The following is a 24,185-nucleotide window of genomic DNA, read 5'->3' as shown; positions in this document are numbered from 1 at the left end:
TGTTTTCTTCTGATCACCCGAAGATGTTTTTAATTCACATGAATGCTTTCCTCCTCCCTGTTGCTGCCCAGTGTCCCCAGAATCATGCCCTCTTTCTCCTATATTGCCCCAATCCAAAATTATGTTGTCTTTCTTCAAAATTCTCATTGAAGTTTAGCTAAATATTAGGAAGAAATCCGAGCAAACATACTTAACCTAAGCTAGAAATACTTGATAACCACCCCACTCACTCCCCTTAAACCTATTCTAGAATGTTTTTTTGCCAACTGGATGGTTATTTCAGTTAGTGTAAGGAAAATGTTGCAGATGGAAAGCCTTCTTGTCTTCCCTGGAATCATTCTGTGTGGTTGTTTCATGCATAGGGAATGTTTGTTATGGACGTGAGAGGGAAACGTGTCAGCCCTGGTTGCAATTAGTAATTCTCACAGGTCTGATAGAGAAACCACCCCTTGCTTTCCTTTCCAGGCCTATTCCCCTTGTCAAAAATGTTTTGTGTCCAGGAAACCATTCTGCCCAGTATGCAATATCCAATTCAGAATGCACGTTATCCAAGAGATCTATTCAATTCAAAGAATATTCTGTTCTCTCAACCAGAAATGTCTGGAGACCAAGCCACAAGAATTCCTTGGTTTACAGATCTAGGCAACATTTGAAGAACTTAAGTCTTATAGTCAACCTTTGAAGTCTCTACCAGGTGAGCTGTAAATGACTTGTTTCGGTTCTCAACCTGTATGTTTTTTTTTCCCTCCCCTTCCTGAGGTCATGTTGTGGCTAATTAGATGAACATTGCCATGACTGTCTGCTTCTCTGGGCTAAGGTCCAAGTGAGGTGCAAACCTGGCCTAGATATCTCTGGTATCAGCACCACATTCATTGAGGCCACTAGATCAAAGGGTTAAATTCCTGTGACATCTGGACAAGATTCGAGTAACTAGGCCTTTAGCAGGGCAGAAATGAAAAGACAGGATTTTGCTTCTGACATACCTCTTGCCCCATTGGTTTAAATATTAGGTAGTATTACTCGAACTTTTAGTTTTGTTTCATTTAATTGTAAATATAGACCCTACTAATATAGGTAGCCTCGATATTATTTTGCCTCCATACCATCATCATCTAACTTCTCACATCTAATTATCTTGGAGGGAATATGACATTACTGGCACCATTTTCTTGAAAAAAAAACAGTATTTTTATTTGGAATTCAGCATGGTTTTCTTATAGACAGAGAAATCATTTGTGTTCTGTGATACTTTAAAATGTAAAAGAGTGGCACAAATAAATATCAGCGGGCTGAAGCTCCTGTGGTTGACATATTTGTTGTTGACTGAGATGCACAGTAGGTAGGCATAATGCTTTCAAACTCCTTTTAATTCTGAAATATTTCAATTACAATTTAACAAGGTGTTATTTTTTTTTTGTGACTTTAGGAAAATCTCTTGGGCCTCAGTCTCCTCATCATTAGAATGAGGAGATTGGGCAAGATGAAACAAGGGTTCCGTCAAGGGTTAAATGATATATTCTGGTCCTCTGTAATATTTTTCTTTTTATTGAAAACCTTCAAAATATATAATGTTATTTGAAGCCCCTTTGCTGACAATTGACTAGGATTTTACTAACATGCTAGTCACAGTGAACTTTGTCATCAGCATGCACAAATGCAAATTCGGATTAATAAAGATCTCTGGGATTCATGTTATGGTTATTTTACTATTTATCAACTAATTTTTCTTAGCTGTTTTTGAAATGGAAGATGTTTTTGAAATAGCTCACTCTAATCCTGCGTGTTAATGTATGTTAATGGGTGTGTGTGTGTGGAAAATCCACACCTTTCTATCCTTCCTTGGCTACTGATTGAGACATCATAGTAACCTGAGTTTTAGTACTAGTTCTGTTGTTAACTACCTGTGAGGCTTGGAGCATGTCATTTTATCTGCCTGCTTTTTGATTTCAAGTATCCAAAACAGTTTTCCTTTAAAATGTTTTACTTTCTTTGTTTAGCAATCTAAATAAATGTTCATTGTAGAAAATATGAACACTATCATTAGGTAATATAAAGAAAGAAAAACTAAAAATTTCACTCTCCAGAGACAATATACACATACATACAAACATACTCACATGTATTAGCCTATAAAAATATATATAGTATACAAATTCATGTGTAAATATAGTTATTTAATCATATATAGGATGATACTATTAAACAATGCTGTATTCATCCCAATAATATCTGTTAGATATATGTCAATGAATAAGGTTTAAGCACCCTCCTCATTAAAGATTATTGACCATTTCATTTAATAAATGTATTACCCTAATGAATAATTTAGGATGTACTTTTTTGTAACACAAACAATACTTTACATCTTTACAATGATCTCTACTTAAAGTAAATTCCTTGGAATGGAGTTGTTGGATAAAATGATATTTGCATTTCGCATTTTGACTCACGTTGTCATGTTGTCCTCCGTAAAGGTGTTCGTATGTAGCACTACCACCAACTCTTCCTTAGAGTACCTGTTTCCTACCTTTGTCTGCCCTTGAGCGTTGACAGTGTTGCCACTTTTGTCAATCTAATTATGAAAAATAATATCTCGCTATAACATTTTATTGTACTTACTTGATGTAGAAGATTGTATTTTGGAAATATAAAGTACTATATTTAAGATAGTTGTTGTTTTTAACTTCTGCCAATAATGAATTTAATCTTAGGCCGGAGTGGTTGGCATAACATTGCTTTCTGGTTTCTTTACATATTACTTTCAAAGGCACATGTCCTAGCAATTTCCTTTTCATATTTTCCAGGAGTTCAAAAATGCATTTGCTTCCTTCTGTATATGGCACACAAGTTCAAGAACTTTTCCGAAATGTATTTTCACACACAATGAGGTTGTATTCCTGTAGAGATAATGTCATGCAATCTGTACCCTGATCTCTGGAAAAAAACAGATATTGCTTGTTTAAGTACCTTTTTTTTTTATTTGTTAGCCTATAGAAACATAAAATGTTCATTTTGGCTTTAACAACATCTAATTAGTGACATTTCCATCACCAAAGTTTCTATCTTTTTTATTGGCTCTAGTCAAACTGTTTTATATGTCCTACAAACTGTCTCATCTTTTTTTCATTTCTTTTAAACTTCATTATCTTTTTGATGACACAGTAATTTTCTTTCCATCTTTTATCTCCCTTTAGCTGACATCTTCACTTTGTCTTTCTTTACAACTATGCAGGCTTTTATCCATTTGTTTTGGTAACTTTTAATGGAAAATTCAATTTCTGTGAAGTATATGCTAGTATTTTTAGAAGTGCTTAATTAAGTTCTCCAAGGTTAGGTGAGCAGATTGAAAAAAATGTATGAATGTGGCAAGGCAGCTTCCTCATGGGAATTCACCTCATGGGAGGATTTGGGCGAATAGTGACACATTACATTAAATTGACATTCAATTTTTTCTTCATGTCTTCTCAAGAAAGGTTAAAGGGAATATGTTATATGCACCTTAAAATTTAAGGTTCAGAAATATTCATGCATGAAGTAAAGCAGGCACTATAGGTAATCAAAAAATAAATAAATAAAGGAACAAAGATAAAAAAATAGTAGTAAGAATTCAAAACCCAAGACAGCATATTGATTTGCATAAACAGTAGCAAAGCATCTTTGCAAATAACTTTTCAGAATTGTCAGGCTCATCAAAAGTATTTGATCTGTGCAATTAGTTATTTAGATTCACTAAGCATCTTGCTATTGTGGAAAGCATATTGGATTGGGAGCTAGGAAGATAGTATAAGTCAAAAGTTATCTATATTGTTTCTTCCAAAGCTGCTATTTTGTGGTAGTCTTCTTTCTCTTTGGTTCCACTCTTTTATTTTAATCAGGGTTATATTATTTTGATAAAACATGGCAATCATCCTTGGTATCATTTGCAAATATAATCATAATTCAGAGAGGAGCAGGTGCAGAGTCTCTTTTGTTTGTGCTCGTACTATTCAAAAGCCCCAGACACTGTAGAGAGAAGATGACCATCTAAGTAAATGAAGTGAGAGAGGGAAGCATGACTGATAGAGGAAATGATATGAAGCCAAATAGGGGAAAGTTTACTGAGAAATGGGAGAATTATACCATGGTCCTTAAGAGTTTGCATTCTGTGGTGAGAAAGACCTTAGTTTGAAACATGATTCTTCCATTTACTATTTGACTTTACATGTCTATGCTACAACATATTCACTTATAAAATGCAAATAATGATCGTCCCTACCCATAGTTCTATTGGAAGATAAAATGAAATTTCTCATGGACAGTGCATTGCGTGGAGGCCTGAGCCATGCTGCTACTGCTACTACCACTTCCAAACTTTCATTCATTGCTCTCTAGATGTCAGCCACTCTTCTAGGGCTTTCTATGCACTAACTCATGAGTAAATGCTTAATTAGTGCAAACCCTTCTCATTCTTATACTTATGATTAGGAAATAACGCATACTATGGGAACTCCCAAACTGTCATATATCTGTCATCAAACTATCTAATTTATGTATGTATAAGCTATATAATATACATCATGCATATATAGAGACGAGGCAAATGTAAATACTTATATGTATATCTATCTATATCTTTATCTATATTCACAGAAAATGAAAAGCAAAGAAGACCTGAAATTCTCTAAAGTAACAGAAGTTAACGTACATTAGTTCATTAATTTTTGTATTGCAGTTCTTTTTATAATATTTAACATCTTTTAGGGAAGCAGATCTGAAGCAGGCATTTTCAAAAGCTATTCCTCTATGACTACAGTTTTTGCCATATTATAAAGTGGAACTATTGTCTTGATATCTTTGAGGTCATGGCTATATTTTAAGATTTTATTTTTCAAGCCAAGACATGAATGTTCTCTTGAAGGAAAATATAATAACGTAATCATTAGTTTATATGATCTCTTTTAATAATACCAACTCGATGAAGTATTTTCTTTATTCATATTTATCAGGGGAAAGATCGAGGCTTAGAATTATCAAATAATTTGTCAAACATGAGACCAGGAAATGGTGAAGTCAGGATTTGAAGGCAGGATTGTTTAATTTTAAAGCTCATTATTTTTCTATCAGTGCTTCTTTAATGCTTCCGTCAAACATCCCTAGAACAGATAACGCTACATCCTGGAGCTCCAATAGCATGGTCTGAAGACGTGTACTACACACAATATTTTTTGTAGTCACTTGTCTTTAAAGCATGCAGAATTTGCATTACACTGATAATTCATTCTTGCTAATTTTAAATAAAACATTTATTTTATTTCCTACCATTTGGTAAAAATGATACTCAGGAAAGATGTTCTGAATTTACTATAGCTTCATGTATCCTCAATTACATCAGATATTCCCCCAGGAAGTTGAGAAAGAGAGAATTATCCCATACTGCTTTCCTTAAAATTAAGACTCCATGTGGAAAAAATAGATACCCATTAGCTTAACTTCCTATGCTAACTCACCATTGATAGTAATGAATTCCTGGTTCAGAAATTCAGGCTTTCATCATCAAGACTCCAAATTTACTCTTAAGCAGTTGCTTTAATGCCTGCTTACAGGTCCTGAGCATGTACCTAGGGCTAATGTCAGCAACTTTAAACTAGACTAAAGCCAAGAAACTTAGGTAACAGAGAAGACAATGCAATATCCTTAATACAGAATGGAATCTTATAGAACTGTTCTCACATATAGAACAGTAGAACTTGTATTCACTTCAAATTAAATACAATTCATGCAAACATCTCATACTTATTTTAATTACGGCCTAACAATCAGAACAGAGCACTTCATCTAATAATAAATGTTATTCTTGTCTGGGCTAACTGCACTGACTATATGTTGGCCTCATGTCAAAAGAGCCTGTATGCAGTGTTGGCATACGAAAAGAAATCTAAGAAAAGGAAAGGTGTTGAATAGAGAAATAGCACTGAATTGAAATAATATTCAGTGTTATTAAAATGATTCAGATGTTGCAGAGAGAAATATGAGAGATATTCTTGGATATCTTTGGAAATTTAGATAGCCTTTAGACATTTTTAATAAACACCCATAGAATATAGGTATCAATTAGTCTGCACCTTTCCATAATTATGTGAAAACCTAACATTTCTGCAGACTTGGAAAATCACCCAGAATATACATATAACAATTAATTTATTGACTTTGCATCCTAGGAAATATCAAGAAAAATTATCTGATATGAATGCAGTAGACCTTGGGCTTGCTAAAATCAATATTTATCTTTCAGGTCAATCAATTTATTGATGTTTCTCTCAATGAGAAGTTAGTATGTGTGTAACATCCTTGTGAACTATATTTCAACAAAGAGATATTACAACCCTGAATTTAGTTTTGCTTCTGTGAAAATTCTCTCACACAACTCCACCCCCAATTTTATATGGTCTGTATTATGTCTGAAAGGGAAGGGTTTAAATCTTTTAAATATTTTAGACTTCTTGTTTCTGATGCCATTCATCAGAAGCAAAAATATAGCCTTTAAATTGTTTTACATGGACAATATCCAAAGTAAAAGCTCATCAACTTAATTTCTCACAGTGAAATTTTCAAAGGGGGCCTAGAAATTATTTAAAACTCTGAAATATAGTTTCAGATTTTTCAAAGAAATTATGCCATGATTTTAAAACCAGTAAGTGCAAATAAGAGTGGTAATTAGATGTAAAAACTCTTAAAATATTGATTTTATATGGCAATCATCAACTGGTAATTGTTGTAATGCAGAAAAGTACATATCACAGACAAATACAGAATTCAAGCTAATGTTATAAGCTAATGAAAAGGAGCAAATTTGCAGTCAATCTTCTTCACATATTTCTTTTTTGTGAGAGCTAATCATTTCTACTTTGCAGCTGAAGTCTACCTTCATTAGAGAAAGTAGAACCTGTCTTTCAAATATTTGATTTTTTCCCCCACGTGCACTTGAATTGTAAATATTTTGTTTCTATATTTGGAAACCAAATATATTGAATATTTTTATATATATTCTTGAGGCGAAAACGTGTCTAGCTTAAACTACACATGATAATAATAGGTGTATGGCATAAACCTGATACATTAGTGATCTATTTATAGTTTCTTCTGCTGTGAATGGAGACCTCAGCTGAGTTGTTAGTTGTGGCATACTCACCAAAAGCTTGCCATTATGCTTTTTTCTATGAAATGATATTAGCTGCTGGAAAACAGAATCGTTCATAAAGGCAAATTGAGAGATCTTGTATATTTGGCATACCAGTAATCATGAGTGTCAAGGTCTTCAGGTGGGGCAAATGGATTTGGCGTTGACTTGCATATTTGAGTTAGATGGGACTGAAGACACCCACCAGGTAGATCAGATCCTAAAGATTCCCTCCTCTTCTCTGTTACAACCTGTGAGGATGAAATGTGGCTGTTGCCTTATTTCTCCCACCTCCTGCCTCTTCATAATCTGATTGAAGTAAAATGACGTCAACCCTTTTGGCTTAACCACCTGACTCATATCCCTCTTTATTATATTGATTTTGACCAAATTTTGCTTTTCTTTCACTCTTTGTGCTTCACCTAAAATCTTGAATTTTGTGTACTCTTACTCTGGTTTTCCTATAGCTCCTCTTTTTGAATGATGTAGCATTGGAGTTTTCAGTAACCTCATAGCCTATTTATAATTAACCTTTCAATACTATCTCAGCAAAAAAGGATAAGAGCTTTTCCCTGACAATTCAGACCACATTACAGCAAGACCATATTGTACATAAACTACAATTAGTTATCTTTTTCATTCTTATATAAAGTCCTTTTCCTTTAATGTTATATATTTGGCCAGTGTAGCTTTAGATTGTGTCTACTCTACAAATTAGTGTGATTAAACTTAGTTAAAATGATAACAGTCTTTGAATGGGCTGTTTTAAATTTGTATATTTGGTATACCAAGTATAAGGAACTTATTTCAATGAACTTGTTTTAATGAACTTAGCACTTTGTAGTTTGCTTTCTCATAGAAATAATCTTAGATTTTAATTTTATATACTGTTTCTTCAAATTCTAACCCTATTTGCCAAGAATTTGCATGATATTTCAAAGCCAAATTAAATTCAATCCAGTATATTCCCAGCCACCTATTAAAAAAAAAAAAGCAGTTATTTTGAGCCATTCATCTCCCTCAATCCTACCACTGATAAATCACTAAGTTCTCTTTGTTTTACCTGCACTGTGGCAATTCATCAGTCTATTATTTTGTTTTCATTTTTCCTCCCATACAGCAGGCTATGGCATAATTTTATGACTAGATTTTTCCATTAGCTTTCCAATGGGTACCTCTGTCTTCAGTCTTTTAATATTACTCCTCCTTTCACACTGCTTTCAGAATTAGCTTCTTAAAATGTAGGTCAGAATCTTACCACTATTATAATAAAAACACTTAGATAACTGCCTACAGCCTACAGAATACAGTAAAAATTTCCTACAATGGCACACACAGGTTGCTATAACTGATCTCAGTTAGCTTAGTCAGACCTTTTCCCCCTGCACACTTCCATCAAGCTTGCCTTTCAAGTATTTTCTCAGTATACCGTGTATTTTCATGCCCTCATACTTTTGGTCCCAGTTAATTTGTAATAGCTTTCCTCTATTTTTTTCTGTCACTGAAAGCCTATTAATCCTTGAAGATTTAAACTAATTTATTCTACCTTGCAGTATCCCTTCCTAGTTTGCAAACACCTCTAAACCAGAAATGCTTTTATCCTTAATTATATCCTACACTTAATCTCCTACCACATACAAAAATATCTAGAATGTTACTATAAAGTTATGAAACTTCATAGACCTATAACAATAATTGCGATGCCTTAACATCCCACTCTTCATGCAGCAATTAATTTATATAGAACAAATTGTAGTCTGTCATAAAAGGCAGGATTAGTCCTTAAAAAAAAAGTTATGCTCTTCAGTCTCCTTTTCAAAAGCTTATCTCTGTTACCTGATAGTCACATATAAACTTGCCTCCCTTCCCAGGTCACCCTAACCTTGGTTCTTCCCCAGAGACTTTTCATTCAGAATGTAAATCCTGCAGCTGATAACTTTTGAAAAATGTAGCTACCCAAACCAATATGATTTAGTAGTTCCTACAGCTACTTGTTCTCTCCTTGTGAATTGTTTCCTGCTAGTGAGATTAAGATGTTTGTAAAGACAAGTATGGAAGAATTATTAAAACGAATATTTACCAAATGTCAGTAGAGGTTTTGGAGCTATAAAGCCAAAAATGAATAAAATAGAAACTTGTATGTAAATTCAATGTAGCTATTATTATTAAAAACTCATAGGACCTTAATGTATATCTGCTTATTGAAAAAGTCTTTAAGCTTTTCATTTAAAAATATTAAAAATAATTAATAGAAAATTTAAAAATTGTAGATGAATGAAAAAAAACAAAGCAAACCTTTAATTTTATCACCCAGAAAGTAACACTCTTTCTATATCTGCACTTATGCATGGATACCTCTTATTTTTCTTTTAACAAAAAAAAGGGATCTCATTGTAAATCTGTGATTCTTTAGATAACATATTTTGAGCACCTTCCTCCACCATTAAATGCAATATTATTTTAAATCATTGCATATTGTTTAATTGTCTTACTCTAGTTTAATCAGTCACAACAGCTCAGTATCTAAAATTGCTTCCACATAATTTTTCTTGTAAAAATTTTGATCAAAAATTTAGTAGCGTTTGCCTGGGAGAATAGGAGCAGCAGGGAGAGAAGAGGATATGAAACCTCACACTAAATCCTGCATCCTCACAGGGTATATTTCTAGCTCCAATATTCTTGACTCACAATCACACCAAAAAATAAGAAATACACACACACACACACATTTAATTCAGCCTGAACATCCAACTGATTAAAGTATTTTGGTGACTCAAAGCCCAGTTCCAGACATCAGAAATGAAATCTCAACCTGTGCCAGTTAAATGTTGAATAACTGTAATTCATTATTAATGCCAATAATATTTTATTCATTACACACACCAAAAAGATCAGAGTTAATTCATTCCTTCATTCATTAACTACAGCTATGACAGCCTTATTACATCCCTAAGATAGGAGGAAAAGAGAAAAATGGACACCATCATTTTTAGTGTGTGAAGTAGGAAATGGAGGCTAATTTGGGTAGTCAAGTGACTCAGTCACAGTAATGTCCACAGTTTCTTATTTGGTGCCCAATTGATCAGAATTGCTTTTACTTGGCCTGTTTCTTCTCTTATTAGACTGCTTTACAACCTATGCCCCACACATGCCACGTGCATCTGCCTCTGCACCTTTGCTCTAGCTATTCCTTCTATGCAGAAGGGGAAACTGCATGCTGGCAATGAAGATTCAACTACATGTTAACATTTTTCTTGTCCCCTCACTGAGGGTTTCCCAAACTGTTCTTTATATATAACTGATATTTTGGCAGGGACAGGAAGGGAGCGGAGAACTCTTTGGTTAAAAAAAATCTAACAATTTATTTAAATAATCACAATAGGTTTCACGATAGTAGAATCAAAGTACAGTAAGGTGACAACATGGGGGCTCCCCAGGCTAGATCTGGCCCCTGATTTGCACACTTCTTGTTCTATCTACTACTCTTTTGCAATATTATACCAATTATAATTTGAATAATTATTTGTTTAAAGCTTGTTTTCCTCATGGATTGTAAATCCCTTTAAGGCAGGGATTATGTTAATCTTATTATCTTGTATTTTACAGAGAGAAGCATAGTTTATGACACAAAATTGGAACCACAAAATATGGGGTGAATTAATGAATAAATAACTGAATGGATGTTCAAGAGCAGGTTAGGGGATGTAGGATTTCCCAGACGTATCTAATTAGGAAACCTTTCTTTTGAGGAATATCTATTAACATTTCATTCTACTAATTTTCTACTTGCACCTTCTGGGGGCATTTCAAATGCACAAAGTCCAAAATTAAGGGGATCATTTCGTTTACAACATCCAGTTGCCCTCTTCTGTTTCCTGTGTCAGGAATGTCCATTTAGACACCACTGTTCCGGGTGTCTAAATGGAAGCATGCGGAAGCCCCTTGACTTCTTCCTCTCTCGTTTACCTTCTGCCAAACTCCATATTTTTTTGCTTCTACATCTCTTTATTTGCTTGTCTTCAATCCTATTTTCATGACCCTAGATGGGGTCAAGAATATACATCTTTCACAATAGTCTTCTAACTGGCTTCCTTGCTGCCCCACAATCACTTCTCACACCGTAACAATCAGATTTACACACACACAAATATATATACATATATAATATATAATATGTAATATATTATATATAATATATTATATAATATAATTTTGTCATATAAATTTTGTATTTAAAGTATCTCAATAAGTTTTCTTTATTCATATAAATCTCTGTTTACTTCTTGATTTCACCATTCCACCCTGAGTCACTTTTCCCTCTATTCTACTGAATGTTTTTGGCTCTACAAAGTCAGCAAATTCTTTGTAGATTCTGAATCCAGGGCCATCGTGCCAGGTGACAAGGTATGCCCTGCACTATGAGAAGAGCCTCACTTATCCTGCCATGTATCTGCCTCTTCTGATCCCTTTTCTTTTCTCTTCCTTCCTTCCTTCCTTCCTTCCTTCCTTCCTTCCTTCCTTCCTTCCTTCCTTCCTCCCTCCCTCCCTCCCTCCCTCCCTCCCTTCCTTCCTTCCTTCCTTCCTTCCTTCCTTCCTTCCCTCCCTTTCCTTTCTTTCCTTTCTTTCTTTCTTTCTTTTCAGGAACCTCTTCTGATCTTTCTCCTTGTTTGTTATTTTGCTAAGTCGCCCTGTCTTCTGGGGTGCTTTTCGTGACCACTCCATGATCGGTGGGCACCTCTGTTTTGTGCCCACTTGTATTTCCGTCATAGTACCGCGCACACTTTCCTAATGAATTAGCTTGTACTCTAACCGGACTGAAGGTCTTGTGCAGCGAGGCCTCTTCTATCCCGTTTACAGCTGGCTGTTCAGCACCTGACCAGTGCCGAGCAGCGTCTGCACTCTGCTCAGGGACTTGGTCCTCGCCATTCCCCCAGCCCGCGGTGCTCGTTCCCGGGTACCCATGTGGCTTTCTCCTTCACCTCCTTCTTTCCTTCACCACCTTTTTGAACCCTCCCCGGTCCCGACCTGTCTTTGTGGCTTTATTTTGTCTCCTTAGTAGTTATCACTTTTAACAAACTAAATGTTACAGCTATGTACTGTATTTATTATCAGTATCTTTCCATTAGAATATAAGCTCCATGAAGGCAGGGGAATTTTGCTATTTGCTATTGTACCCCTCATGTATAGAAAAATGCCTGCCCTATTTTAGGTGAGCAATGAATGATATTTGTTCGATGAATGCATGAGTTTTCATTTCTGTAAGCTTTTTGTCTTTGCAATTCATCCTAAATGTCCATGAGAGTGGATGCCTTATACATTTCTTTCTCTATTTGTATCCTAAGCTTCAATTCAATAGTTTCACTGTTACGATTATTCTTCCCTAGATTCATTTGTAGTTTTTACCTTGCATCCCAAGACAGCACTTTAGAATTACAGTGGCTAAGTCTACTCTAATCACCTCTTTGTTTTAAAATTTTAAATATTTCAAAACATGTGCCAAATACCTCCCTAGCTTTACTCTTTTCCAAGTTAAATTCCCCTTTTCCCTCTTAACCATTTCTCTTATAACAATGGGTTCCTGTTTTTTCACCATCTTGTTTACGGTTTCTGGACTCACACCAATCTGTCAGGGTTCCATTAATTAATATATGTTTCCTAAGCAGTACACAGTGCTCCCAAGATGTTCTCATCAATGAAAAGTTCAGGGTATTGTTAACTCTCTTTTCTAACCACTGTCCTTAGGGAAATGCAATATCAGCCTGCACAGTATTTTTTGGTTCATATTATATCACTCATTAATTGAAATGTCTAAATTAAACATCTTTTCTGTGCCAGGAATTGTATTAGGAGCTGTGAATATGTAAGTAGAAGGTAGAGTCTCATTCCTAAAAGGACACTGGGCATTTCTTTCCTATTTGCAGTCTCCACCATCCTGAACATGCGAAGTTGACATTTTAAACCCAAGTATTAGGCTTTATATTTATCTCCTTGAATTTTTCTTGCTCAGTTTGATCCATTGTTTCAACCCTGAATAATGAAAAATTGATTTTTCAATCATGATTCTGTCATACAATATTTAACTATTTTCCAAGTTGTTACACACCTTGTCTATGTACACATATGTATACATATGTATACATCCCTAACTCAAAATGATGAATAGGGCTCACAATTGGTTCTAAAAGGAGGCATATAACAAGTATGTTTGGAGAATAATTACTTAACTATGCAGAAATCAACGTAATTTACAGACATTTTCCCATATCTATCTTGTCCAAAAAGATATCAACAGAACACTGAATTAAATGCCTCTTTGGAATGCAGCTTCATTAGGTCTATATAATTTAATTAATTTGGTTTAAATTATTCTTAGTGAACTTAAAAATAGCTTTTGGTGATGGCTACTTTCTTTTCTTGGTGCCCACGAGCCATCTGTTCTTAGAACAGATGTTATGTCTTGGAATTTGGCTGAGAATTGATGAAATGCTACATGATGTGTAATTTTTACAGGTATATTTAAAAATTTTACCTAGAAATTAGAAAAATATTGGCCTATATATTATTTGCTAGCGATAGTCCCAGTCCTACCATTATTGTCCAGATATTGCTTATATTAATGCTTTACAATTACATGGGGAATAGGGGCTGCCTCATGGAATCTAAGGGCCGCAAAGTAATGTGAACCATATATTAGTTTGCTCTGCAAGGTATCTATTAAATTCTCCCCATCTGTTTTCTCTGATTTCCTCTGTATATCATCTTTTTCCTTATCTTTAGTTGTAGGGAAGAATGCTTTTTCCTAATTCACACAGTAAATAATGGCTGCCATTAATAACTCTTAAATTTGTCTCTCCATTTAAAAAATTAGTGACATTTAGGCTGAAATATCTCATGTAGACAAGTTTTTGTTTCACTTGATTAAGTTTTCCATGTTTAGGTTAATCAGCTGTTGCAGGGTGGAAGAATTAGGTTGTATAAACATGACTACTCTGAAATCACATGGAAGGTAGGAGGTAGGGTGAAGAAACAATTTCTAAAACTAAAGGTGGGATGCAGAGAATCCATAGGTATCTATTATCCTTGGTGCCTCATTCAGATAAACAAGGATGAGAAACAAAGAGTAGCCTAAACATAGCAATCTTGGAACTGATATTATTCTCGGTGATGGTTGGGTTCTGATGTCAACTCGGCCAAGTGATGCTGCTCAGTTGTCTGGTCAGGCAAGCACTGGCCTGACTGTTGCTGCAAGGGTATTGTACGGCTGGTTGATAAACTGGAAGGCTGGTGTATTCAATCATCAGTCAGTTGATTGCATCTGTGGCTGATTATCTCTGTGATCAACTAAGGCATGTCTCCTACCAATGAGATAATTCAATCAGTTGATGGCTGTTTAGGAAGAAGAGAGACTGTCACTGCTTCTTCAGCCAGTGAGCCTCTCCTATGGAGTTCATCAAGATCCTTCATTGGAGCCACCAGTTTCACAGCCTTCCCTGCAGATTTTGGCCTCTTCCATTCCAATAGTTGCATGAGACACGTTTATAGATATCTCCTATTTCTTTAGAGAACCCTGACTGATGCATTCTCTGTCACGTCAGACCGGGCTACTATTTCAGGACCATCTGGGTCCTCATTTAAGCCTCTTTCTATATATATCCCTTAAAAACTTGCTGCTCTCAGAATTCTTGCACTCTCTGGCTACTCATGTGTGGTCTTTGCTTCTCCGTTAACATCAGTATGCAGATGAATAGAATTTGCCATAATACTGACCTGGTTTGATTTAAAATGACTCTTCTGTTCTACTATTTACCTTCATGTGACTAGTTACTTTTTCAGAATTTCTTGACTCAGATTCTTACGAGAGAGAATCTGCTTAGTTCCTAGTTGCCAATGTTAGACTGCTGAGAAGCGGAGAAAGACAGGGTAAGCATATTGATGGATTTTTTTTTCTTATATAGCTTTATCTATTTGTGGACACAAACTTATCTCTTGTTATATTTATAGCTACCTAGTTATCTTTTATTTGTATAAATAAAAGTTTAACTTCACTTGTATAGTAGAGATGGAGAGATTCATAGAGAATGTGGGAAATCACTTATGCTTATTTGGCAGCTTGCAACACGGGAATTAACCATTTTAATTTAAATTAAATGAAATCTCCTTCTCTAATGCTTTAAATGTGACTGAAATCTCTTCTCACTATCTTTAGTTATTTTTATATATTTCTACAACTGATTTTATATTTCTATACTCTAATATTTTTCAGCCTTAGTTTCCTTTAGTATAATGGATATAAAGATACCTTTTCCAACATCATTTATGTGAACAACCTAGCATCTTGTTTATTTTCCTTTCCCTTTCTAACTTATTAGGGTGCAGGAAAATATATGCAGCTGTGCTGCTTTCTTTTATATTCCTTTCCCTTTTGTTTCTACCTTGTTGAATTTTCTTATCAGAATTTGTTTTTTCAAGGCTTCCGGTCCTTTTAAAAGACTAAGGTCATGGAATCACTCATATCTGCTCTCTAAATTTTTGAAATCTGCTTTTCGAAAGTCCAAGGTACCTGTCAGACTGCGCTGAGTGTTTTCTTTCTTGGCTATTTCAAGCACTAAGATGACAAGTTGACTTTCTCCCAAGGTTCCTGTCACTTGAATTTCATGAACCAATTCTTTCTTTTTGGTCAAAGTTAAGTCTAGAGAAACAGTCTCCCTCATTGCCTCGTCAACTAGCTGAGAGAAGAAATTTTCAGCAAAATGAGATGTCTAGTCGATGTCTGCCTCATTGACATCTCAGCTATAGCCTGCCTGTCTCTAGTTCATTCCCACATCAAAATCATTTATGCTTCTTACTCCTTTAATCTCCAGCATTGTACAGTGATCTTTTTCTCAAACTGGGGTCAGGATGTAATTTCATGCTCAATGACTATTCAATAGGAATTTAAAATTTTGTGGTTTTTGTTTTTTAGTTTTAATTATAATCTAAAGGTTAACGTAATTGTATTCTGGATTATGATTTCAATTCCCATATTTGCATGCATGTTTATGATTTCATAGATGCCAATGATCATTTATAGTGAAGCTATTAAATATTATTGTTCTGATATACAAGTAGAGCTGCCATTAAGGTACTATGGCTTCAATTCCAAGTGACCACAATAATGTCATGTATGTTCTTGCTGAATTATTTTACTTGTTATAAACACATACTTTCCTTTTGGCAAAATAAAGTTACAACAAAAGCCATTTTCACAGACTAAAACTTTAGTTTCTGGAGTTATTCAATAGATTAAAACATTGATTTGACCTCATGAAAAAGACAGTGCAGTACAAGTTCAATTGTCACTAGCTAATGAGAAAAGAACGGAGTTGAACTTAGCATATAAATAATGCATCCTCATCAAATGAAGGCTACGCTGTTCTGTGAGAAGGAAGGTGTCACAGAGTTTGAAGAAAAAAAGTGGAGGAAGAATTGAATCATTACATGGTACACTTTAAAGAACCAAATCCATGAGGGCACATTTCATATCTGTCGTGATCTGACCTCAGAAAAACAAATGATTACTTTTTATGTTATGTAACGTTGAGTTTTGCTGGTTGTGTTGGTCTTCATTTGAATTTAGACTATTGAATTTTAAATTTTAATTGTATAAGTATTTGGCTAGGTGTTGGATATTCACTGATGAGTATAAAGAATTCTTGTTCTTGTCAGAAATTCATTGCCAAAGTCAGGAATATCATTGAAGTTGTGTATTATTACTGTGGTGCTTTTCACCTCACTGCATTGTGCTGTTTCCTGATTTGACAGTGAGCAAAGTCAACGTCTTTCCACCCCCAACCACCACTTATAAATCTCCTTTGCATGGTACGTAGCCTAAAGTCAAGATCTGTAGTCACTGGTAAAAGGGTTGAATTAGAAATAAAGTTATCTCTGAATATAGATATATTTAAGAGAAAAAAAACTTATAGCATTCCAGGTGTCTGTGTGGTTGTCTCTAAATGTGTGTGTATGGGGAGAAGAAGGTAAAGATAAGGTGGAAAAATGAAAGATTTTTCAGGAGGAAAAAGAAAAGGAGAAGAAATAAGAGAAAGAAGGCAAAAAGAAAGATGAAGAGAAGAGAAAGAAAGAGGAGTGGAAAATAGAGAGAATGCAAAGTCAATATAAAATTTTAATTAATATTGCCACCTAAAATATTCAAAAATACGTTGTTTATTAAAGTCAGAATATAAACTTAATTTCTAATATTCAATGTCTTCCAATTCCTTTTGATTCTTTTTTATAATTATCATAACTTATTTTAAAGTGAGAAATACTTAGATTATGAGGTAATCATTATATTTTAGGTTTATTTTAATGATTAATAAATATATAAGTAAGCATTCAGATTTTGGTTTAATTTTTTCCCTCTTCAAAAAAATTATAGTTTGAAATAACTTCAAGCAATTCAGCAAAAAGAAAGAATAAATTGCATATTACCAAACCATGTGTTACACAAAGGAATTGTACATAATTGTGTGTTTGTGAAATGAATTTCAGTGTTATAGCTCATCCTAGCTGAACATTCCTAATATAAACATATGGTTGCTGTATATTTAAGTTTATGATTTTAGAAGCTATTACTATTTTGTAATTATGTGTCCTAATCTGATTTTAAACCAAGATATTTTTTCCTTTACTATAAATATGTATATTCGGTATTCCCAGTTTAAATAATAAAATGATCAAAACTTCTTTAAGATTTAAGAAATTTGCTGAAAATCCAAAGTTTTAGCATGAAAGAATTTTTTATAAAGATGAAAATGACTTGCAGTTTCTCTTAATTTTTCAGTAAATATCCATGAGGATGCATATCCATAGGAAAAGGTGAACTCTTTCAATAATGTGAAAGGTAAGACTTATTGAGAGCCTGATGCCAGAACCTAGATAACAAGATACACTTTTAAGTATATATATATATGTATATACATGTGTGTATATATATATGTATATATACACATATACATGTCTTGACACAAAACCAGAGTATGCTGTGAATCGGTATATGTACATATATATACACACACATACACACACACACACATATATATATACATATACCGATTCACAGCATACTCTGGTTTTGTGTCAAGACAGAGACAGTCAAGAAAAGGTAGGAGAAAGCCCCATATATCTCCTTTGATCAATCTTTTAAATTAGAGAAGATCTGTACCAATAAAAAATTTGGAGGACATGCCTTTTTCTTGAGAGCTATTCCACAAGTTATATTTTCCCTGAATGTTCTCCACTCCCTATTGCTGAGTTTTTACAATCAAATTGAATCTGCCTACCTCTCACTATAGCTATGCAGAAAGTAGAGGGAGGGCGGGCCACGGTGGCTCAGCAGGCAAGGACACTTGCCTGCCATGCCAGAGGACCTGGGTTCGATTTCCGGTGCCTGCCCATGTAAAAAATAAAAAATAAAAAAAAAAAAGAAAGTAGAGGGAAACTGGATGTGGCTCATGTGCAGTCCCTAGTGGAAATCTCTATAAGTGAGTGACTAGGAAAGGAAGTGCCAACCCACTCCTCTGTCTGGTGGTCCTAACCACACACCATCTTGGGAATTATGTGGGGTGTAATGGGGTAAAAAGTGGGGTGGTCTCCTGACAGTGGCTGAAAAAGAGAGTCCCAAGGGATGCGTCCTTGTTCCCCATTTTGGGGCCAGTCCTCATCTTGATGGGTGTAAGGGTGGATGTGCAGTGAAACCTGTGTTCCTCCCCTACCCTTGCTCCCTCCCTGAGCTAGGAAGTGGGATAAGACCATGTTTCCCTTCTGCGGAACTGCTGAGTTCTGTTTCCGGAGGATCTGAGTAAGGCACACAGCCCATGCAGTAAGAGAATTGCTGGGTGTAGATGCTAATGTTGCACAATGCTGGTTGTCTGTGGGTGGTGGATGACATAGAAAGTCCATCTAATTTCATGACTCTTGGTCCATCCTTAAGTGGATAGTGCAGTAAAGTGGGGTCCTTGGTCAGAGGGGATGTCATCAGAGTACTCAAAGGGGTAGCAGAGTCACATTTCCAAGGTATCTCATGTACTGGAAAGGTAAGGCCACAACTTTAATAGATGTCTATATGAACAAGGCATAGAGAATACAGGGATACTTCATTTTATTGTGCCTGACTTTTCTGGGATTCAAGGACATTATGTATTTTTAGAAATTCAAGCTTTGTGGCAATCCCATGTTCAGCAAGTATAGCAGCGCCATTTTTCCAGTGCACGTGTTCAAGTTCTCTGCAACACATTTTGGTAGTTCTTGCAATGTTTCAAACTTTATCATTATTATATCTTTTATGGTGATCTATGATCAGTGATCTTTGATGCTACTTTTGTAATGATTCGGAGGTGACAAAAACTGCACCCATATGAGAGGGAGAACTTAATCAGTAAATGTTTCATGTATTCTCACTGCTCCACAACTGGCTGTTCCCCCATCACTCTCCCTCTACTTGACCTTCATAACCCCACAATGGTTTCTAAGTGTTGAAGTGAAGGGTAGATTCCCGTGTCTCTCACTTTAAATAAAAAACTAGAAATGATTAAGCTTAGTGAAGAAGGCATATTGAAAGACAAGACAGGCTGAAAGCTAGGTCTCTTTCTACCAGTTAGTCAAGTTGTGACTGAAAAGGAAAAGTTTTTGAAGGAAATTAAAAATATTATTCCGTGAACACATGAATGACAATAAAGCAAAACAGCCTTATTGCTAATATAGAGAAAGATTTAGTGGTCTGGATAGAACATTAGAGCAGGCACAATGTTCCCTTAAGCTAAAGCCTAATACTCTCTTCAATTCTATGAAGGCTAAGAGGGATGAGGAAGGTGCAGAAGTTTGAAGCTAGCAGAGGTTGAATAGATCTAAATCTAAACAACAGATTTTCGGTGTAGATGAATCAGACTTCTATTGGAAGAAGATGCCATCTAGGGTTCTCATAGCTAGAAAAAAGTTTTCAGTGCCTGGTTTCAAATATTTCAAGGAAGTGACTCTCTCATTAGGGGCTAATGCAGCTATGGACTTTAAGTTAAAGTCAATGCTCATTTACTGTTCTGAAAATCCTAGAACCCTTAAGAATTATGCTAAATTGACTCTGCTTATCTCTATAAATGGAATAAAAAGCTTGGATGACAGCACATCTGCTTACAACATGGCTTACTGAATATGTTAAGCCCACTGTAGTGATTCACTGTTCAGAAGAAAAGATCCCTTTCAAAATATTACCGTTCATTTATAGTGCACCTGGTCACCCAAGAGCTCTAATAGAGCTATAAAATGAGATTAATATTGTTTTCCTGCCTGCTAACACAAATTACAATCTGTAGCCCATAGATCAAGGAGTAACTTTCAGTTTCATGTCTTTTTATTTAAAAAACACATTTCCTAACACTGTATCTGTCATAGATTCTGATTCCTTTGATGGATCTGGACAAAGTCAATTGAAAACTTTCTGGAAAGGATTCATTGTTCTAAATGATATTAAGAACATTCATGATTCATGGGAAGAGGTCAAAATATCAACATTAACAAGAATTTGGAAGAAATTAGTTCTAACCCTCAAGGGTAACTGAAGGATTCATGATTTCAGGGGGGGAAGTACCTGCAGATGTGGTAAAAGCAGCAATAGAATTAGAATAAGAAGTGGTGCCTGAGGGTGCAAGGGTAGTTCAGTGGTAGAATTCCCACCTGCCATGCAAGAAACCCAGGTTCGATTCATGGCCCATGTAATTCCCAAACAAACAAACACAGAAACCAACAAAAACAATCAATTCCACAAATGGTGCTTCAATAACGGGATGCTCATGTTAAAAGAACGAAATGTGACCCCACCTTATAGCATAGAAAAAAAAAAAAAAAGTGGAGCCTGAATGTGTGAATGAATTGCTGTGATCTCATGGTAAAACTTTAACAGATGAGGAGTTGCTTCTTATGGATGAGCAAAGAGAGTGATTTTTTGAGATGGAATTGGTTCCTGGTAAAGATGCTTTGAACATTGTTGAAATAACAACAAAGGATTTAGAATATTACACAAATTTAGGTGATAAAGCAGTGGCAGGTTTGGAGAGGATTAACTCAATTTTGAAAGTTGTAATGTGAATAAAATGCTGTCAAACACCACTGCATGCTACAGAGAATTATTTTGTGAAAGAAGAGTCAATTGATGTGGCAAATTTCATTGTGTTATTTTTCAGAAATTGCCATAGCCACCCAAATCAGCAGCAGCCAGTACCCTGATTTGCTTTATTCCAACAGTTGCTGTATTGTGGTGGGCTGGAACCAAATCTGCAATATAAGCGAGGTATGCCTATACCTTGGGATTGTGGGAGAAGGCCTATGCAATCCACTGGCCATGAATGGCTCAGTGTGGCCCCTCTGGAAGTAGACCCTAAATGCCTTTTAGGGCTCTGACTTGCAGTTGATATTTCTCACATTGGTTACTAGCAGATTGGGCCTCTTAATGAGAGAAGTACTTCAAGTTGCTGGGCTTACAAATCCATGATGTTGGAACTTCCATGTCCAGCTTGGTGGTGGATCCACTCAGCAGCAGAGGCAGCCATTGGAAGTTTAGCTATTTCATAGATGTCATCAAGACAAAGTTCATTGTCCTTATTCTCTGGGTAAGGCTCATTCTCTGTCTCTCTCCCAGGAGGATACCCAATCTCATCCTGGGTGAAAAGCAGCCCAATGCAGCCTTTTTTGGTGAAGTCATTCCAATGATGTTCATTATAATACAGGACCTTACCGTGTGCATCAACATTGGTAATGAAGGTGGTTATATAGTACCTCTCCATGCTGCCAATTTTTCCAAAGATCCCTTCCCTACATGGGGAACTTTTAATTCTCCAATCACATTCCCTCCATGAACCTGAACAGACTGCTAAGTCACTGGTGATGGCCCATATGTCAGTAAACAGGTACACATGGGTACTTGGTTTTGAGTTTTCCAGGACTAAGAAGACCACTTGCAGTTCAGGCCATTGGTTACTTTTTTAGGTGTCAGAGGTGGTACATAATCTGCCCAAGACAAGGGAAACAGCAGCTGCTACTCAATGAATGCTGGATGGCTTCAGCTTGGCCAATCTATCAGTGAGCCAGTGTTGAGCATGCAGTGGGTCATCCTTGAACTAGGGTCCCTAAAATGCCAATGCATGGAGGAAAGGGCCATCATTGTTGAGGGGACCTCCACCACCTGCTAATGAAAACTCATCACTCCCTGGGGGCTGAGGCAAGTGTAATTTTCATCACTGGCCTTGGTGAGTGTTGTGACCCAGGACCCTGGACATGATGGAGATTTCTGGCCTCAGGATGACATGAGAACTCTCAGTAATCCTCCCTGTTTCCACCAAGGCCCAATAGCACACCAGAAGTTCCCTCTCGAAGAGGGCATAATGCTGGGCTACATCTGGGAACTTCTTCACCTGAAATATCAGGGAATTGGAAATTCTTGCCATTCCATTGTTCTGCCAAAGGGACTAGTCATGTTGGGTCTAGGTGACAGAAAGCCATAGCTCAAATGGTGATCCAGGCTCTGGATCCTAGAGGCAGGGTAATTGAAACAGCTGCTTTTACCTCTTTCGGTACTTGTGTGGTAGAATCAGGTGTCAACTGGGCCAGGTGAGGGTGACTAGTTCTATTGCTGTGGACATAAGACAATGGCATGTGAACCTCATCTGTTGCTGATTACATCTGCAAGTCGGCTAGGAGGCGTGTCTGCTGCAATGAATGATGTTTGCTTTAATTGGCTGGATGCTTAAATGAGAGAGCTCAACGTAGCACAGCCCAAGCAGCTCAGCATACCTCATCTCAGCACTTGCAGCTCAGCCCAGGCCTTTGGAGATGCAGAAAGGAATCACCCTGGGGAAAGTTGTTGGAACCCAGAGGACTGGAGAGAAGAAGAGCAGAGATCATCCTGTGCCTTCGCATGTAAGAAAGAACCTCAGTTGAAAGTTACCTGCCTTTCCTTTGAAAAACTATAACTAAATAAATCCCCTTTTATCAACAGCCAATCCATCTCTGATGTGTTGCATTCTGGCAGCTAGCAAACTAGAAAATTTTTCTTCCCCCCTGTTCTGTGTCACCCAATACAGGGGTACCTGGAGGATACCGAGATAAGGAATAAATTGATACCAGCATCTAATTAGTCCAATCAACTTCTAGGCCTCCTTTTTGGTGTAGGTGACTTTAGGGACAGTGACTTTTCCCATACTGATCAGGTAGCTGGCACTGGGCTCCAGACTGCATTCTGCCTAAGAGGAGAACTTCCTGGGGTGGGTCTTGCAACTTGCCAGGATTTAGGGCACAGTTGGACTGTTGAAGCCCTGTTAGCAGTGTGTGTTATCCTTGAGAGGTTTGCTCCTCGTTCTGTCCTACTAACATCATGTCATCCATATGATGGAAGACTTGGAGTTCTTTGGCCAGAGGTAGCTTACTCAATTCCTGTCCCACCCATTGGGGGCAGATAGTGGGGAAATTTTAATATCCCTGAAGCTGTGCAGTGCATGTATATTATAGGCCTTGCTAAATGAAAGTGAGATGATTCTGATCCTTCTGCAGAGTAGGATAGAGAAAAAGGTATTTTATGAGTCAACAACTGCATATCAAATGTCGCCGGACACCATAACAGCTTCTGACTGAATAACAAGTGTCACCAAACAGGGCACTTCTGCTTTCAATAATCGATAGTCTATATATAGCCAGCCAAAATGCTCCACTCACCTTTTTCACTGGTTCCATGGGACTGTTATAGGCAGAGACAGTAGAGTGGAGGACACCCACAGATAGAAGCTCCTTTATAGCTCAGGAATATTCTTTTCCTCACTAAGGAGGTGATAATCCTGCTGTTTGACAATGCAGTGAAAAGATAGGAGCACTACAGGAATACAGTCCATCACTCACCTCAATGTGACGGTCAGAATTTTTAAGGATGGGGGAAAATATCTTCACTATCACAGCAGTACAGGATGTCAATCTCTATAATGCATTTTCTGGAAGGAAACACCACCACAAG

General features: G+C 36.3%; 1 long non-coding RNA gene across 2 annotated transcripts in view; it reads left to right on the top strand.

Annotated features, from left to right (window-relative positions):
* LOC143655689 (uncharacterized) overlaps window positions 1-24,185 on the top strand; it is a 307,867-nt gene that overhangs the window by 116,733 nt on the left and 166,949 nt on the right. Inside the window, exon 5 of one of the 2 annotated variants that reach the window (XR_013162233.1) lies at window positions 17,979-18,038. The exons of the other annotated variant lie outside the window; for it this stretch is intronic. This is a non-coding gene — a long non-coding RNA (uncharacterized LOC143655689). The remainder of the gene's footprint in view (window positions 1-17,978; window positions 18,039-24,185) is intronic. 2 annotated transcript variants of the gene reach the window in all.

The sequence above is a fragment of the Tamandua tetradactyla genome, chromosome 14, assembly GCF_023851605.1.
Source record: "Tamandua tetradactyla isolate mTamTet1 chromosome 14, mTamTet1.pri, whole genome shotgun sequence".
Lineage (NCBI taxonomy): Eukaryota > Metazoa > Chordata > Mammalia > Pilosa > Myrmecophagidae > Tamandua > Tamandua tetradactyla.
This window is presented reverse-complemented; position numbering and strand designations above follow the sequence as displayed.